The following is a 6,342-nucleotide window of genomic DNA, read 5'->3' as shown; positions in this document are numbered from 1 at the left end:
CAATGTGTTCCACGTGTCCATGCTCAGAAGATACCGCTCAGATCCTTTACATGACATCTCCATGGAAGAAATTGAAGTACAACCGGATTTGACATATGAAGAAGAACCCATATGGATCCTGGCTCAGGAAGTGAAAGAGTTGAGAAATAAACAGATCCCACTGGTGAAAGTGCTTTGGAGACACCACAACATTGAAGAGGCAACTTGGGAAAGTGAAGAGACGAGAGGCAATAGTTCCCTCAACTGTTTGCATCAGGTAAATTTCGAGGACAAAATTTAAATTAGAGGGGAAGAGTTGTAACACCCTCCCTGGAGCAACTCCGTACATTCTACTGTTCCGGTGACCAGTGTCAGTCCGGACAGTTAGAACGTCCGAAAAAAAAAAAATATATATATATATATATATATATATATATATATATATATATATATATATTTAAAATAAAGTGAGGAACCATAATTAACTCAAATATTAATAAGAAAAATTTAACAAAAATTTTAGAAATAAAATACAACCAAGTTAAATGAGCCGGTGCCCTAGCGATGGGTAACCTAGTGTGAAGTTGCAGTTCTCGCAAGTAGGAGCCCTAGACCCGGGGGAAAAATTATAAAATAATTTTTGGGACTCCAGAGAAGGGCTATTGAGGTTCTTATGGCATTAGCATGCCAAGAAAATACTTAGAAAAAATTTTCAATCGGTACAGACAATTTTGGCCCGTTAAGCCAAACGGAGGGCATTTTGGTCATTTCGCCTTCAGAGGTGATTTTTGGCCGACTTGTCCAGTTAAGTAAATAATTATTATGACATAAAATGTGAATAAATATTACTAAAAATTGAATGGAAAATGAGTAGAAAAGAAAAGAAAAAAAGTGAATTAAATGGGAATTTATGACATCACATGATGTCATTAGCGTGCCTTCACCCACTCAAGTGTTGACACATGGCATAAATGTGTTTAAAAGAGACAAATAGGCTGAAAAATGAGAGAAAAAAAATCAGATTTCCATTTGTTCTTCTTCCTTGTCGTAAACTATTCTTCCCTAACCTCCATGGACAAGCTTTTTCAAGCTTGATTTTCCCTAGCTTCCACACCATAAAAGCCCTAGTTGTCTTCACAAAAAATTCACCCCACACCATGAGGAAGCTTTGGGCAGCAAAATTTTGAAGAAAAATTAAAGTTTTGATTGGCTTGGATTTGAGCTAAAAGAGGTTAGTGACCTAAACCTTGAAATTCACTTTAATTTCATGTTTAAGAACTATAAATATGTGTAAATGATAAAGAAATTTGATGAAACACCATTGGTATGTTAACCCTAAATTTTGGCAGCCATGGCTAGGATAATATGGTGATGATTTTTGGGGAGTTAACATGCTAGTATGGCTGCCTTTAATGAGTATCTCATAAGGGAATTGATAAATGCAATGATAATGCATGGTTTTGAAATGTTGAGTTAGGGTTTGGGTAGAGGAATGAGACTTTGATCATGTGATGATGGAAGTAGGCTTTAATGGTCAATTAGTGACCATTTGGTTTGGTTTGAATAAAAAATGAAGTGAATTGGGTTGTGGGAAATGAGATTAGTATGGCTGCCCTAGGTGACCTGCAGAATTGGACATGAGTCCAGCAGGTTTGGGCAGCCATAACTTGAAATATAGAGGTCCAATTGGTGCAAGGCCAATTGGACATGAAACTAGACACAAAATGGCACAACTTTGGTGAAGAAACCATGCCCATAAAACCAAACCAAGTGGACCAAAAACTTGCTCAAATTCGGGTGATATGCAGGCTGTTTCTGCAGAATGACCAAATAAACAGTGATTGTTCATTTAGCCATAACTCAATGTAGAAAGGTCCAATTGACCTGAAATTTTACCAGCAACAATCTGAGATATAGACCAACAAATTTCATGAAGAAACCTACCCCAAATTATGACTAGAACCTATCCAACAATTGAGTTGCAGTCACTATTCACTGCACTGTGGATATGGTCAGCCCTGAAAATTTTCAATCCCGCCAGTTGTGGTTTTTGGACCATAACTTGAGCTAAAAAACTCAAAATGGAGTGATTCAAAAAAGTAAATTCAACTAGACTAAATAAGGAACAACTTTCATGCTGATCATTTTTCCAAATTCCCACTGCAACAGTAAATAATGGAATAGTAAAGCCAAAGCTTGAAAACTGAAAATTCTATCCAATTCACATTAAGCTTAGAGATGGTATTGGCAACCAATACCAACAAGTTTAAAATGCAAAATGTGGTATGTTGATGATATTTAAGCTAATTTACCTATTGCCAATGCAAAAGTCAACATTTTGGTTGACCAATGAAATGAATAGTAATCATAAAAATTCAATTTCAAAGAATTACATAAATAAAAAGTGTTAAATGCCCTAGTAGGCCTAATGTGATTGGTTTGGATAGGTTGGCATGCCAATAGGGTTCTGTTAGCAGTACTGCATATGGCTTCATGCCATTCTGTATTTCATGGCTTCCCATGCCATTCTGTGACATAATAGCCTTTGGCTATGATATTGAGTTGTTATACTCGGATTTAATCCCCGATAATTATCACAGCTTATTAGCTGTTCTGTTACACACCGGGAGACACAATGTGACCGATGGTGTGATGGTCCGACGTACTTAGTACCTAGTACCAATTTACCTGTTTATCCAGTTCAGTCAACTAGTATAGGTTACTCGGGCAGTATTAATAAATCTTACCAAACTTCAATTGAATAATATTGCAATAAACATTTGAGACTTAGTTCACCCAAAAATGTAAACATACATTCTGTACACATGTTTTTATTTTATTTTATTTTATTTTATATTGTCACCACTAAGCAGAATTGCTTAGCGCGTCGCTTTTGCCACGCGCAGTCTTGAGACATAGTCAGAGTCCAAAGAGGCCTCATCTGAGGATGAGCCTTCATATCTGCACTCAGAGTTCAGAGTCACCTCACATTGCAGTGCATTTGGTAGGATATTAGGCCATTTTGAAATTTTGATATTTTGGTATTTTGTATTTTGTAACCTTCTGTAATGTATATTATAAATTCATGTAATTATGCTTTTGATGTAAGTATCTATGGAATATGTTCAGTAATAAATTGAGCATTTTTCATTGAGTTGATTGTGTTTTGAATTGAATTGAATTTTTAAGATAATGAAGTGAATTGAGAAATTGTTGAGAATATATTAGAGGTTGATTGAGAATAATGTGATGATATTATTGGAAGTGTTTTTAACAGGTTCAGAAGAACTATTTTTTCAATTTATAGCCGGCACTCTGCCGGATTTTCTATAAAATTTGCGGAAAAATTTAGATTTATCAAAAATTATAAAAAAATAAATTAAAAAGTATTAATTGAAATTGAAACATGAATTGGTGTTCCGACACATTGAGTGGCATAACTTGCTCGGCTACACTGTAGACGGGTAAGGGGTGTCACATATATTTAATATTTACTTAGTTATTTAATATGATGAATTTTGCTTTAAATATATCTAAATTTTCTTCTTTCAGTATAGTTTGTTTAGTTAAACATTCAAAGGTAAAAGAAAAATTTTCAATTTTTTCATAGAAGTTGTTCAAGGTAGGGATGAATAAATATATATATATATATATATTGTAATACCCCTAATTTTTAAATTTATTATTTTATTAGTAAATATTAATATTTTATTTTATTTAAATTTTAGGAAATTATTTGAAATTTTTCAGATTTTAGAAATCAGGTTCGATTTTCAGAAACTATAAAACTTTAATGATTTTTAAAAATTAATTTAAAAACCACGTGGCAAAACTAAAAATATATTTTGACTTTACGAATTTTTCTGATTTTTCTAGAATTTTTTTCGGAATTTTTGGGTCTTGTTTTCGGTCCTAAGGCAAGTAAAAATTTAAAATTTTGTATCCTGAATCGGACCGGCCGAATCGAACCGGACTGATCAAATCGGACCGGCCCATTTTCTTTTTCTTTCCTCTTCCGTGCGCCCCTTCCCTCTTCCTCTCTCTCCCGTTTTCTCTCTCCTCCCTCCTCCCCACGCTGCGCCGCTGCCACCCCAACCTCCCCACATCGCCGGCGTGCTGCCCCAGCCCTTCCTCACTGCCGGCCGGCGCTCCAGGTGGCCGAAAACGACGGGCAAAGTTCTCCCCTGCGCGCGTGCGATGCTGCACCTTCCCGGCCAAAATCTGGCCGATTCGGCCACCAATCGGACTGGGCTTGTGTCAAAACATATCTATACCTCGAGAGTTTTCCATAGACACCAAGAACACCAAAATCCATCGAGCAGTTTGCCTAAATTTTTCCAGGAAGTTTTAGCCCATTTCAATTTTTGGGCTAAATTTCTCGCAAACCGTGAACCCCACTAGAAAACCGAGAATACCAGAGCACTCCACTCGTCGAGAGCTTTGCAACAATATAAATTTCAAAATTTTTCGACACCGTTTTTCGGTGGGTCCCACGAAACTTCGTAGTGTTTTTCTAAGCACTAAATGAGTTTAGAAAATTCCGTAAAAATTATATACTAACCCCCGTATTGTGAGCTTCGCGTAGGTACCTTTAATTCGTGAAAATTCAACAGTTGCTCGGGTTTATAAATTTCGGGCCAAACAGAGAGGCTACCGAAAAAGTGTCAGAATTGGGTCGAGATTTTGGCTACCCCACCGTTGTCAGATGTCCCGAGTGCGTTCCCGAGATCGGAATTGGCATAGGTAAACCCAAACCTTACTTTTTCGTAATTGTCTAGTGCTTGAATTGGATTAGAAATCCATAAAATATTCATGGTAGCTCAGAAAATTATGATTCCTTTTGCATTAGCTTAGTAATATTGCTAAGGACCGCGGGGAAAAGTTTTAGAATTTTTAGAGCTCATTTGGGTAGTTTTTGTAAAAGGGTCGATTATAAGGACTAAACTGTAATTTTATATATTGTGATTGATGACTGTTTGTATGGGCCCAGAAGGGGCTGTGTGATGTGATTGAGTTGTGGATATATGGTTTGTGGATATAAAAGTGCGTTTTAAGCCCTTTTGCAGGTTGGGTAGGTTCTAGGTATAGGGGAGACTCTGCCTGATTTTCGAAATGACTTAGGACATTTTTTATCTTTGTCTTAGTTTGTATTGAGTCAAATTAATTAAATAATTATAATAAAATTGTCAAGTGAGCCAAGACAGCCTTCCTCCTCTGCCCAGCCACCACAGTGACTGCGATTAAGTCTGTGAGTAAAATATTAATTTTAATTATAATTTTAATATTACTATATGTTCAGGTATGCTCATGCATCACTTATATATATATATATATCTAGGTAGTTAAATACTAGGCACGTTTTATATTGCATTCTTAATTGATGAATTGCCATGGGTGTTATTTGTGGTAATTTGGAGTAATGTGCGTGCGTTGGCGTGCGTGTGGTATGGTGTTGGATATGGATAGGACAGGTAGACACGGCTTGAGATCTTCACTGGGACCCAGTCCTTCGGGGTAGACACGGCTTGAGATCTTTTCCCCGTATTTGGTTTATTAAGCGAAAGTCCGGCTTGAGATCTTCGCTGGTAGAGGTTGGATTAAAAGGGCTATATAGGAGATCAGCTCCCGTATATGTATTGTTTGACATTATCAGGTGTGTGAGTGCTCCAAATTGCCTTTTTGAAGTGATTTGTATGAAATTTATGACGATATTACATTTCACTCCACAGGGTGCATTAGCTTTAGATAGCTATAGAGATTATGGTTAAAATTGATATTTTACTCTCTGAGTCGAACGCTCACTCCTGTTCACCTTATTTTTCTAGGATACAAGAAATTTCTTGTTAAGTTCTAAACTGCCTCTCTCCCTCGCAAGTCGTCTATTAATGTCTGTAATATTTGTATAATTCTGTTAACTCCTAGAATTTCGCATGTGTTAGAAATATTTATTTGATTTGGGTCTATAATATAATTGCCATGTTGGACCTATAAACTTATTAAAAGCATGTATGTTGGATTGGATGAGGCAGCCGAGCTTCCATTTTTTTTTATGACATTTGATTATGTGGAGGGTGAGTTGAGCTCCCCATATGATTATATATTGTGTTTACAGGTCTGGTGAGTCAAAAACTCACTATTTTATGGTCCATTTTATGGCTGGACTCTGTCCGGTTGAATTCTTGAAATTGAGCCCAAATGGGCCTTAGAGTTGGATTGACAAATAGTTAGGCTTACTATGGGCCTCAGGGGCTTTAGGCTGGCCCAGGTCCTAGTGCCGGTCCGGCCCATAGGTTGGGTCATGACAAATGTGGTATCAGAGCTTAGGCTCCAGATTCATAGGGAATATTTGTCTAAAGTGTTGGG

This window comes from Hevea brasiliensis, chromosome 8 (assembly GCF_030052815.1).
Source record: "Hevea brasiliensis isolate MT/VB/25A 57/8 chromosome 8, ASM3005281v1, whole genome shotgun sequence".
NCBI lineage: Eukaryota > Viridiplantae > Streptophyta > Magnoliopsida > Malpighiales > Euphorbiaceae > Hevea > Hevea brasiliensis.
The sequence above is the reverse complement of the archived record's forward strand: the minus strand, read 5'-3'. Positions refer to the sequence as shown.